At 35.6% G+C, this 12,178-nt stretch overlaps 1 protein-coding gene across 1 annotated transcript in view; it reads left to right on the forward strand.

The window, feature by feature from the left end:
- Positions 1 to 12,178, forward strand: part of gogo (golden goal) — an 849,136-nt gene that overhangs the window by 709,234 nt on the left and 127,724 nt on the right. The gene's annotated exons all lie outside the window — the stretch shown is intronic.

The following is a 12,178-nucleotide window of genomic DNA, read 5'->3' on the forward strand; positions in this document are numbered from 1 at the left end:
GGTCTTGCGCAACTCCTATTATGAACTGCTTTGCTTAAGTAAATTCATTTTTATGCTTTCTCGTTCTACTGTATTGCAGTGGCGGCTTGTACAGGGACATCCTTTTATTTTTACTAACATTTTTAATATTAACCTGGCTATACCTCTGGATCAACGTCGTTTGCTACCCCCTTCCACGATTGGAGTTCGAAGATACTGGCGTAATATACAAACAAATCAATTTACTAGGTATAGGAGGGAAGAAAAGTAGTTTATCCATTTACGTAAACTAGGAAATATCGCGCTTTTGAGTTTGATAATTTTCATTAGGTTTTTGTTTAATCAAATTACAGTACAGTATTAACAATGAGTGTTTTTACTCATGAACTGAGCTGTCCATGCGGACGTATTCATTATGCAGTGTATATTATACTGTCTACAGCACATTAGCGTACAATGTAGAGAATGAAGTTAAATTGAAAAATAAACATAATATGGATTTTTAAACACATTTTTGAAAATGGTGGCCATTCATTTCGATACAGGCTTCAGTTCTAATGTGCATATTATCGCACTATAGACTATTGTACCTAATCCCAATTACCAGTTTCGTCCTTCGTACTAATAACTCATGTTGAAATAATTCTGTACCTACTCTATAAAGGAGTACCTTACGTACTGTAAATTCAATCTTCACTTCTGCCCGACCCGCACAGATAAAATTACTCAGACATACTATCTACTGTCGTAGGGTCGTAGAAAGGAAGGAAATGACGTGACAATTAATTACTTAACGAGGCCCTTTTACTTAATTTATTTTAAACAGTCGTATAATATTACGTAGACGTCCAATTCCTAACAGAAATTAATGTTCTGAGAAAGGAGGTAAGACAGCCCAGCCACTAGCCTTTACAGAGAGGCGAATAGAAACAGGTGGGGGAAACCAAAATGCGACGTAGGCAAATGGACGACAGTATGTGTGAAAATGATTCAATATTGTAAGCCCTTTCGTCACTGGAAAACGCGAACATATTTTTGGAACGTACTGTTTACTATGACCGTAAGGCTACTATGACTGTATATGCGGTCTTGGATCTGAGGGGAGGACGGTTGAACTTCATTAGTAGAAGCGGTGGGAGTGAAGTACAGTCAAAAACCGGGTGCAATAAAAATTGAAATAAAAATAAAATGATGTCCCTGTATATCTTCACGCACGAAATTAGTTTTGTTGAATATCTTCCAAGGCACACAATGGAACTTCTAGATGTCACATATACACAGATGAAAGCTATCTGTAGTGATTCGCGGAATAAAGTGGTTTTCGTCTCTTCGTCTATAGGCCTACGTGTACAAGGGGATTCTACATTGCTCCGTCGATATAGGATAAAGTCAATGTTTACCTACTTAGATATATCACGCGGAGCAATTTCCCCGCAATCGAAAAGCGTCATGTTTAGGTAGAGCATGAGAGTCAAGGAATGTTATGGACAGTAAAAATCGATCATATGGGAATGGGTATTTAAGAGCTGTTAATTCATTATAACAATTGAATCTAATACAACGTTAATAAAAACTGAATTTATTTCCTAGAATGCCATATATATATATAAGGTACAATAATAAATAAGTAAATAAGTGAGTGAATGATTAAATAATTTAAGTAAATCATTAATTGAATAATTAAATGAATGAATGAATATTGTCTTAACTCTCCAGCAACACCCTTAATATTTGCGCTGTTTTCAAAGCGTTCAATAATATTTACTTTGTGAGAAATACTCAGACGTGAACGTGTTTGTGACATGATGCCTTATCGGTATGCTGGGGCTTAGATTCTCGTCACAACAGACCACGTTGTACTTTTTTCTGCTTCTTTATACTCTAACGCATTCTACTAAATCGACGGAGCAGTGTACTAAACTATTGGACGGATTTTGTTCATATTTAGTATCTACGAGTCAATTTATCAGGGAATGATGTACATGAAATATAATAATTTTAGTACTAGTCTGTCTGTGTACAGCGATTTCTACTAAACTATTGGACGGATTTTGTTCATATTCAGTATCTACGAGTCAATTTATCAGGGAGTAATGTACATGAAATATAATAATTTTAGTACTAGTCTGTCTGTGTACAGCGATTTCTACTAAACTATTGGACGGATTTTGTTCATATTCAGTATCTACGAGTCAATTTATCAGGGAATGATGTACATGAAATATAATAATTTTAGTACTAGTCTGTCTGTGTACAGCGATTTCTACTAAACTATTGGACGGATTTTGTTCATATTCAGTATCTACGATTCAATTTATCAGGGAACGATGTACATGAAAGATAATAATTTTAGTGCTAGTCTGTCTGTGTACAGCGATTTCTACTAAACTATTGGACGGATTTTGTTCATATTCAGTATCTACGAGTCAATTTATCAGGGAATGATGTACATGAAATATAATAATTTTAGTACTAGTCTGTCTGTGTACAGCGATTTCTACTAAACTATTGGACGGATTTTGTTCATATTCAGTGTCTACGAGTCAATTTATCAGGGAATGATGTACATGAAATATAATAATTTTAGTACTAGTCTGTCTGTGTACAGCGATTTCTACTAAACTATTGGACGGATTTTGTTCATATTCAGTATCTACGAGTCAATTTATCAGGGAACGATGTACATGAAATATAATAATTTTAGTACTAGTCTGTCTGTGTACAGCGATTTCTACTAAACTATTGGACGGATTTTGTTCATATTCAGTGTCTACGAGTCAATTTATCAGGGAATGATGTGCCATGAAATATAATAATTTTAGTACTAGTCCGTCTGTGTACAGCGATTTCTACTAAACTATTGGACGGATTTTGTTCATATTCAGTATCTACGTGTGAATTTATCAGAGAATGATGTACATGAAATATAATAATTTTAGTACTAGTCTGTCTGTGTACAGCGATTTCTACTAAACTATTGGACGGATTTTGTTCATATTCAGTATCTACGAGTCAATTTATCAGGGAGTAATGTACATGAAATATAATAATTTTAGAATAAATCTGTTTATGTAGTGATTTCTACTAAAGTATGGGAATGATGTAGTGGCAGAAAAAAAAACTTTTTCTAGCGCTGCGTTCATGCAAAACAAGTATGAGATTTACAAGTACAAGTTTCAGACATTGAACCAGATATTGCACCGACATAACGACAGCGAAAATTCTGAAGTTTGTTTTCTTCGAACAGGAAGAAGGTAGAGGACCTTCGTATCGTATTTTTCACAGCAGAAAGAGAACCATTCATCCCGTAGTAAACACCGCAATATACTAATTTATATAATATATTTATATACTCTATAGTTCTATATCTTAATTATTGTCATTAAAATTGTTCTGATTATAATTATGTTATTATTAAGAAAGCTTATTATTTTCAAATCTTGTAAACTACAGTTGAGTTCGTAGTAATTAGTGTAGTGAAAGTAAATAGGTTTTGTATTTGAAAATACATTTCTTACCTTGTACTAAGCAAAGGTATAAAGTCAGGCTATTGTGTTAGAGGTCAGGCACAGTGCACATTATACGAAGAGAGCCTCGAACTCGTAAAGCTCCAGCGGGAGAGATGGAAGCGAATTATGGAAGATAAACACAGGAGCAAATGTCCCGTCAGCTGCAGTGCTCTGCAAGCAATAGAAATAATAATTCCTGTTACTGTGTGCTGGTAATTCATACTTTTCCTTGTTCACGCGCTTCGCAGAAGCTCAGTTTTCACCGTGCCGCACATTGCATTCTCGTTTGTACTTTCTTTTCCCGAAATATTGTTTAAAATATCCATCTAAACGATATCGTTTACGACGCACCCAAAATAAAAACCTTTTTAATAACAGGAAGAAAAATATATCTGTACATGTATAAATGTTATTATTGTGGTACAGATTATTGTGTCTGTCATTCATACTGCACACGTCGTATGACAGATCTTTAATATGCTATAACATATTCCTTTTGCCACAAATCCGTGTTTGAAAACGTTGGTAATAGAGAGAGAAACAATCGTCCGGCCTTAATTAAGGATGACCACGAGGATCCGGAAATTAATACCAAATAAATATATAATTAATTAAATATGAGTATTGTTATAAAAAATGTAATAATTAAGCACAACTGATAACACTAGCCTGCGAATTTCAACTTTGTGTTTATTGCCTAAACTAAGTAATGTGATTTTATATGATGTCGATGTGCTGAATCCGAATTTTCAATCCTTTTGCTTCTATCACGTCAAGTTTGTTTGCAAAATTACTTTAAATGTATTTTATAATTACGTGAATTTCATCGCAAACTTTTCATTTCACTTTTTTATTTCAAATTCAAAAACAATATTTAAAAGACACAACTTGCTTAAATTATGTGTATGATTGTTCATACATGTCACTAGAGTGTTTTTGCTTTGTTTTCTCTTGTTTACTTCACTATTGGATGTATAAATTAGCACAATGTATCACACAAAAAATTACACCACTTGCTTCTTAGTTGAGAAAGTCCTCCTGTTCCTCTTTCTTTTATGTTTCTCTTCAGGTATTTCACGCTTTAACATTCAACAATAATCACCAAGCACACTGATGCTCCTCCGTCCTTGGTACCCTCTTTCGAACTCCTGCAGATCCTTGTGAAATCGTTCATCTTACTTCTAGCTGAAAAATCTTAGATTTTGGCGAAATAATCTAGCTGAAAAAAAAAAACAGAAAATTTTGATACTCATGTTACAACCAAATTCCTTGTATGCTTCAAGCATGTTAGCCACAATGTTTCGGTAATTAGGATCCTTGTTGCCAAGACATTTTAAAACAACTTCACAAAACAACATCCATGCTCATTTCTCCTTTTCATCCATACTATTTTTAAGTGCTGCACCAGACATGTTTTATGTCAGGACCATTAAGTATATATCTTCTTTCAATTTGCTTCAGATAGTAGTGGAAATTTCTTACATACATACTTAAAACAGCCTCTTTCCTTATTTAAAGCTTTTACAAGCTGTTTCATTAAGCCAAGCTTGATGTGGAGAGATGGCAGCACAACTTTAGAAGAACTCACAAGGCTTTGGCGCACAACATTCTTACAACCGACTTCCAAATTTTGTCGAGGTGGCCAGTCTTTCACAGGCAAAGAATGCATGGAAATTTGGCAAAACCAGATTGTCGACCCAGCAACATGTTGCAAATTCGTGTATGATTTTTTGAGTGTCACTGAATAGGCAACGGGCACTGAACAAAAAATGTTTCCGTTATGAAGGAGGAAATCCTTTAAACTTCGCTTGGAAGCATCAGTGAACAGTCTCCATTCGCTTAGGTCATAGTTTGGAAGTCCAAGTTTCAGCATAAATTCTTTCACATTACTGCAATATACAAGATTATCATCTTCGGAGAAAAAGTATTTAAAACCTATTTCACATTGTCAGTACCAATAGAATGATGTTTGTTTAAGATTTTCTGGTCGCACAGGGGTTGGTACATTAGGCACAGGTAAAATGGCTGACCGAACAACTGAATACACGATTTGATTTTTATATTTAGAATCGTACTCCTTCACATCACACGAACAGAAGTAGCAGTCATTACTATAGTTCGACTGCTCTCTCCAAACCATAGGTACTCCAAAAGATAGCAACGGTCTTCTCCAATTGATCAAATGACGAAGTTCTTCAGTGCATACTCTACATACTTTGTGTGGTGCCCAAGCTTTACTTTGGTCTCCAAGTTTGATTCCAAAATAGGCATGGTATGTCTTTTTCACAAAATCTGTAATATTACACCTCTGCTTAGGCAATGTGTATATCCTACATAAGTTATATAACAAAAGTGGTCTGGATTATTTAGACATCCTCGATGTGACATGGTAAATACTTTCTTACTGAACTAAAAACTTTCAACATTCTACTCCACAATAAAGCTTCAAACTGATTTCGTTTCGTTTCCAGATCAAACGCAGACTAATGAAATGTGAAAGAAACTAGACGAGTTGAGTTCAGTCTCTCACCAAGGAGTGGCTGACATTTCTATCTCCCACAAATAAAAATAATGACAAGGCTGCATGTTATTTCGCCCAACTTCCTTATGTGCTTGCACCCCCTATCTGCTAAGAAACATCCAGTGTCCTTGGTTTTCAATATAAACACCTTAAAAATATGTTGAATACATTTGGTTTTCATATCCTAACATACTAAACCTACATATGTTAAAGTATTACAGTTTAAATAATTACGCTATAAATTGTCGCAATATATTATAAGAAAATTAAAATAACAAAAAAATTGTACGTGATAGGAACTTTTTGGTTTTGAATTTGATTTCAGCATGCTAAAAATACCCTAAAAACATTAAAACTTTGCAGGCAGGAATTTTATCGCAGACTAGTGTTATCAATTATAAAATAAAATCTTAGAAGATGACTGTAAAATTATACTTATAAATAAAAGATTTTATTTAAAATTAGCATATCCTTAATTAAGATCTTCTGAGTGGTATAAATGAAATTGTATAATCTGCAAGGAATCTTTAAGAATTTGCGAGATGATTTTTTGAATTTCAAAAGATGATATTGATAATCCGAGTTGAATGACGTCTTTGTGACCCGTACGCAATCACATAACACAGATATTGAATATAAATCCCCTCCCCTACCAAGTCAATGGCGCAGGGGTGGAATGAAGGGATGAGTGACGTAACGCCACAATTGGCGCCCACTTCTGCAAGCCTGTCATAGTGGATTAGTTGAGGAGATAGTTGAGTACGAACTAAAACTTCGCTCGTATTTCCTTTTTATTTTTTTTTTCTTCAGCACGGTCGAAAGTGTTTATCGCTTCTCTAATGATGGTTCTAATAGGCCGTGAAACTTAAGATGGCTTTGTTTAAAAAATGTATTAAGAATATGATAAAAGCTGTAAGTATTTTATTTCGTAAAAAACGAGCTGCATTGTCTGAACAAAAAATACAACGCCAACTCAGTCATAATTACGCAGTTGACGCTTAGACGAAGATTGTGCCGAAATTTGGTTTCGTCGATTTCAATAATATTCCCTGAACCACATTACATTTATCTTTATTTCGTGTGCTTACCTGATATAATATATTAATATTGTTTTAATGCATTCGAAATACCGACATCATACACCGTAAACATACACTTGACTAGTGCAGTCAGTTATTAAGGAATATAGGCATGAATTTTACTACGAATATTTCGATTGTCTTTTGTTATATTTGTTCCAAGTACGATTTTCAATGTGCAAGCCGTATCTTTAGTTATTTTTTGGATAGTCTTGAGAACTCTGAACTTAGTACGCTCAATTGTACAGTTGGTCTTTGTGATGTTTTTCTTGCACTCCTGTAAATGCGTGTTTAATATTATTGTTATGCCCCAGGGCTAAAAGAACGCCCTGTAGCATGATTTCCTGTAGAGTATTAAATTTGAAACAGGAACAGTGTCAGCGGAATACACGGTCTTGAGATGCTTAGCCAGCGGTATAGACAGTCTTGTCGGGCGTGTGGTAAATCACTGCCTACAATGAAAGTATTCTTACGCCTCAGATCATTGCTGGACTAATCGCATTGGTCCAGTAGAACAAAGCATGCATTTTAATTGGTTGAAATTATATCACGCATTGTTCGAACTCATTTCTTGCGCGTAATCTCATTATAGCGACTTATCACTATAATGCACTGAATCAAATTAATTGTAAGAGATGTTTGATTAAGACGACATCTGTAAGTATGTGAAATCAAAAGTGTTTTAAGCCCATCTCACCTGGTGGATGGCGTGGTCGGTACCCTGGGCGGGAAACGGATAACGAAACATAAAAAGTGTTGCTGAGAGATGCGGCAGTCAGTGGAGATTGACAGAGATTGTACTGTACAGTACATCGAGTCTATTTTTTTGCACAGAAGAAACGGTAGCGGTGATGGCGTCGGTAGAGGAGAATTATATACCCTGTAAGTAGTTTTGTTGTACATATGTAAATATATAATGAATCAGGTAGAGTTTACAATATTGCAATCATTTCAGACTTAGTTTAGTAACCATGTAATTTTCCTATAGTATCCTGAGAGCTCCAGCTCTTCCAGCAAAATAGTTTCCATTGTTGTGTACAATGGTGGTGTGAGAAATCGTGATGAGAAGGACCAGAAGACGAACGCAGTACCAACCGGCTAGCAACCAGTCCGCCCTAAGTGACGGTGGCACAACATTATCATCAGTTTCTGATGAAGCATTAAATCTCTCTGATGCAACACACGACCTAAACCTGGGTACTCAGAGAAATTTCTCCAGGCACTGTGTAAACGAGAGTGCAGTTTGTGGGTCTACAGGGTGTTAAAAATAACGTTTACAACGTTTCAGGGATTATAGAGGAGGTAAAAAGAAATTTCTGTTTTAAGTGACAAAACTTCAGCAGATGCGCCGTTTTTCCGCAAGATGGCCTGAACGGTAGATGGCTTGACTTCCGTCACAACACACACTGGTTAGTTCTGTTTGTACTGCTATGCCTGCAACAAGTTAAAAGGGTCCCTAACAGTCTCCGTGGTGGTAATTATTTTGTATTTCTACGTGACGTCTTACCAGAACTTTTAGAAAATATCTCATTGAACATCAGAGAACGAATATGGTTTCAGCATGATGGTGCCCCTCAGATCAGATGATCGTCGTGTCAGGAACCACCTAAATGCTACATTCCCCGATCGTTGGATTGGCAGGGGTGGACCGGTACCGTGGCCACCTCGATCACCGGACTTAACCCACTGGATTTCTATTTGTGGGGAGACATGAAACGTCTTGTGTATGAGACACCGATCGATACGACAGAAGACTTAGTTGCTCGCGTTGTTGAAGCTGCACATGCTATTCGAGAAAATGTTGGCCTTTTTGAGCGTTGCAGACACTCCATAGTACGAAGGTACCAGTTGTGCTATGCCTTCAATGAACGGCAGTTTGAACACCGCCTCTAAAACTACAACTGGTCTTGTTCCTTATGGATTACACTAACACTTATACACAATGAACGGCGCATCTGGCAAAGTTTTGTCACTTACAAAAGATATTTGTTTATACCTCCTCCATCATCTCTGAAACGTTGTAAACGTTATTTTTTAATACCCTGTATATGAAAGTAACGCTGCAGACGTCTGGAGACTTTGTACCCAACAACCATCAGAGAAACAATGGTTTGTTTTGTGAGGAAGTTATTCGAATTGTTTCATTAATCAAATGTTTCATTGTGGGCACACAAATTTGGATTAAGGTTAAATCCAGAGGAATAGCAAGCAATCGTAATGGGACATAATCGTCTACGAAGCACTCTTGATAGTAGTACTATACCACATATAATATTGAATGGGATTATTGTTAAATACAGTGAAACAGTTTAAAATCTTGGCATTTTTATGGATAGCGATCTCAACTTCATTCCTTGTTCCATATGAAAGAATTTCTACCACTTACTCTAAAAAAGAATCTTATTCAGACGCTTGTAATGCCCCATTTTGATTATTGCGATTCCTTGCTAACTAATGTAAGTTCACTCTTAGCTGAGAGACTACAAAGTGTTCATAATGTGTGCATACGATTCATCTGCAATACTCGTAAATTTGACCATATAACACCTTCCCTCCAGTTGCTTTCATGGGTGCGTCTGAAGAAACGAAGAACAATACATTCACTGTCTCTTCTGTTTAGAATCTTGCATACTTGTACTCCGAATTATCTGTTATCGCGCTTTCAATTTCTTACAACTCTTCGAAACCGACATCAAGCACTTCTTTCTATCCCTCATCATAGAACGTCTTTATACTCATCTTCCTATACTGTAGAAATACCTCGCCTCTGGAATTCGTTACCTAATGACGTCAGGGACTGCCGGACTTTATCACAATTAAAAATTAAATTGGAAAATTTTGTCTTAATTAATGTTTTTAGGTATTGCTAGAAGTGTTGATTTGTGTTTTTTTCTTTCTTTTTCTTTTTTAATCTAGATTAAAATTGCAAGTTTCTTGTTTATGTTAGTTAATTAGTTAGGATACAATTAATTATGATACTTAATCACTCATTTAAAGTTTGTGTGACTGCAACCTGTGTATATTTTGTGTGGCTTTACTTTGTTTATAGTGTTTTTTTCTCTCTCTGTTTTTTGTGTAGCTTTATTTTGTATATAACTTAGTGTATTTTTTTCTCTGTTTATTTCTATTATTGTATTTGTATTCCTGGTGTTGTAGAAGAGAAGGCCTGATGTCCTTAACTACACCAGAATAAATAAATAAATAAATAAATAAATAAATAAATAAATAAATAAATAAATAAATAAATGTTTGTAAACTAGGTTTCAGGTTAGGTTCGTAATCAGTGTAGCCAGACATTGTGTGTATGTTTAGTCAGCAGTCCCAAGACTGGTTGAAACCTCATAAGTGACACCAATAAAACATCACTCATGAGGCAACTAAACCAGAAGTTAATGGGGGTATGGTGGCCAGTTCTGGACATTATGTTAATGAAATTCAAAGATTTCTGCAGAACATAAAATCCTGTATTTAGTTACTTCACAATAGATTTTTGACAACATTACACATTTAAATTTTAGTACAATCCGTAATCGGAGGAATAATTACTAGACACAGTCTGCTGCGTGTATAGTTTCATGACAGAAACCGGTTTATATTTACAAACAGTGGCGACTCGTGGATATTAGTTAAATTGCCAATTTAAATATTACATTTTCAAATGAAAAGCAAGGATTTACGAACTTAATAATTACAAATTATTGTTTTTAATATCATTTTCTTGTTCTAAGGCTGTGGACGAGACGCTCTATTACTTTTCACTCGGTAGAGATATAGTCCAAGCTCACATAACTTAACAGTTTCGGCACCAACTTCCTAGCTCTAGTGATAAGCAGGCTTCGAGACTTCGGACCCGATAGAGCAGTTCAGTGGGAAATCCGAATAACGAAGTACTGAGTATAGTGGTAAAGCGTACAGTGGGTGGGGGTACTGTAGAATGAATGCCAACAAATACGCAAAGGAAAACGCTCTGGATTTGAAGGTTCTGACGAATAATTTGGTTTTCATTCAAACATATTTTCAAACTGTGTCTGAAACTATTACACGGTTAGAAAAGTCAAAGCAAGAGATGCCGGAAGCCCTCAAATTAGTTCAGGAAATGACACAGAGAATTAATGAGACACCAAGTACACCGGTTACTGAACGTGTAAAACAGAAGTGGAAATCAGTTTTATGTAAAAATAACGGATATGGAACATTGTGTAGCATAAACAGCAAATTAGTGGACATAGAGTCACCCGAGAATAAAGGACTGTCTATTAGAGACTGCAATGATGTTGGGTTTTATCGTTTTGCTCCTATAAAGTCATGCGGCGTAGAGCGCAGCTTTTCACAGTACAAACTTTGGCAGATAACCGAAAAAGATTTACGTTTGAGACACTGAGAATGTATCTTGTAGTACATTGCAATTCGGTACTGTAACTGCACTTCCTAAAGACGACCAGTAGGATAAATGAAGAAATTAAAATTGCTACATGTTTATTTCCACCATTAACACTGTGTATAATTAAACACAAATGCTTATAACAGACAGGAAAATAAATGTTTTTCACATTCTTTTGACATTATGGGTCGATTTCTAAAACGAGGTGTATACCGCGGTCATGGCTTTAAACCTCGTTTGGACTTATAAAACGAGGTCTTTTTCATTTTTCTGAGCCACGGCTCGAAACCATGGTCTGTAGCGGAGACCACGGCTGGGGTAGGTTTAAAACCTCGGCTTCATGTGTACAAGATGGAGGTAGATGATCAGCTGCGTGATTATAGAAGGAAAATTTGTGTCTACAGGTATTAAATCTCCGGATTAGAGTGATGAGACACAGGGATAATCCTTTGTAACTATGCAACGACGATAATTTAAGGCAAATATTTCGATTTTCGAAGGAATCAACGCAAAATTTAGCAAGAATCTGCAACGAAATGCAGGAGGCGGTAGGTTGACCATTTTTTACACGTTCGTGTTGCTTTGAGGGAAGTAAGATATAATATTTTATATTAATTATACCTTTATGTCTATTAGACGATATAACTTAATTTTTAGTCTTTATAGTAGTTTTGGACATTATATTTAATACTCGAAAATGAAGTGAGCG

Source organism: Periplaneta americana, chromosome 4 (assembly GCF_040183065.1).
Source record: "Periplaneta americana isolate PAMFEO1 chromosome 4, P.americana_PAMFEO1_priV1, whole genome shotgun sequence".
NCBI classification, from domain to species: Eukaryota; Metazoa; Arthropoda; class Insecta; order Blattodea; family Blattidae; genus Periplaneta; species Periplaneta americana.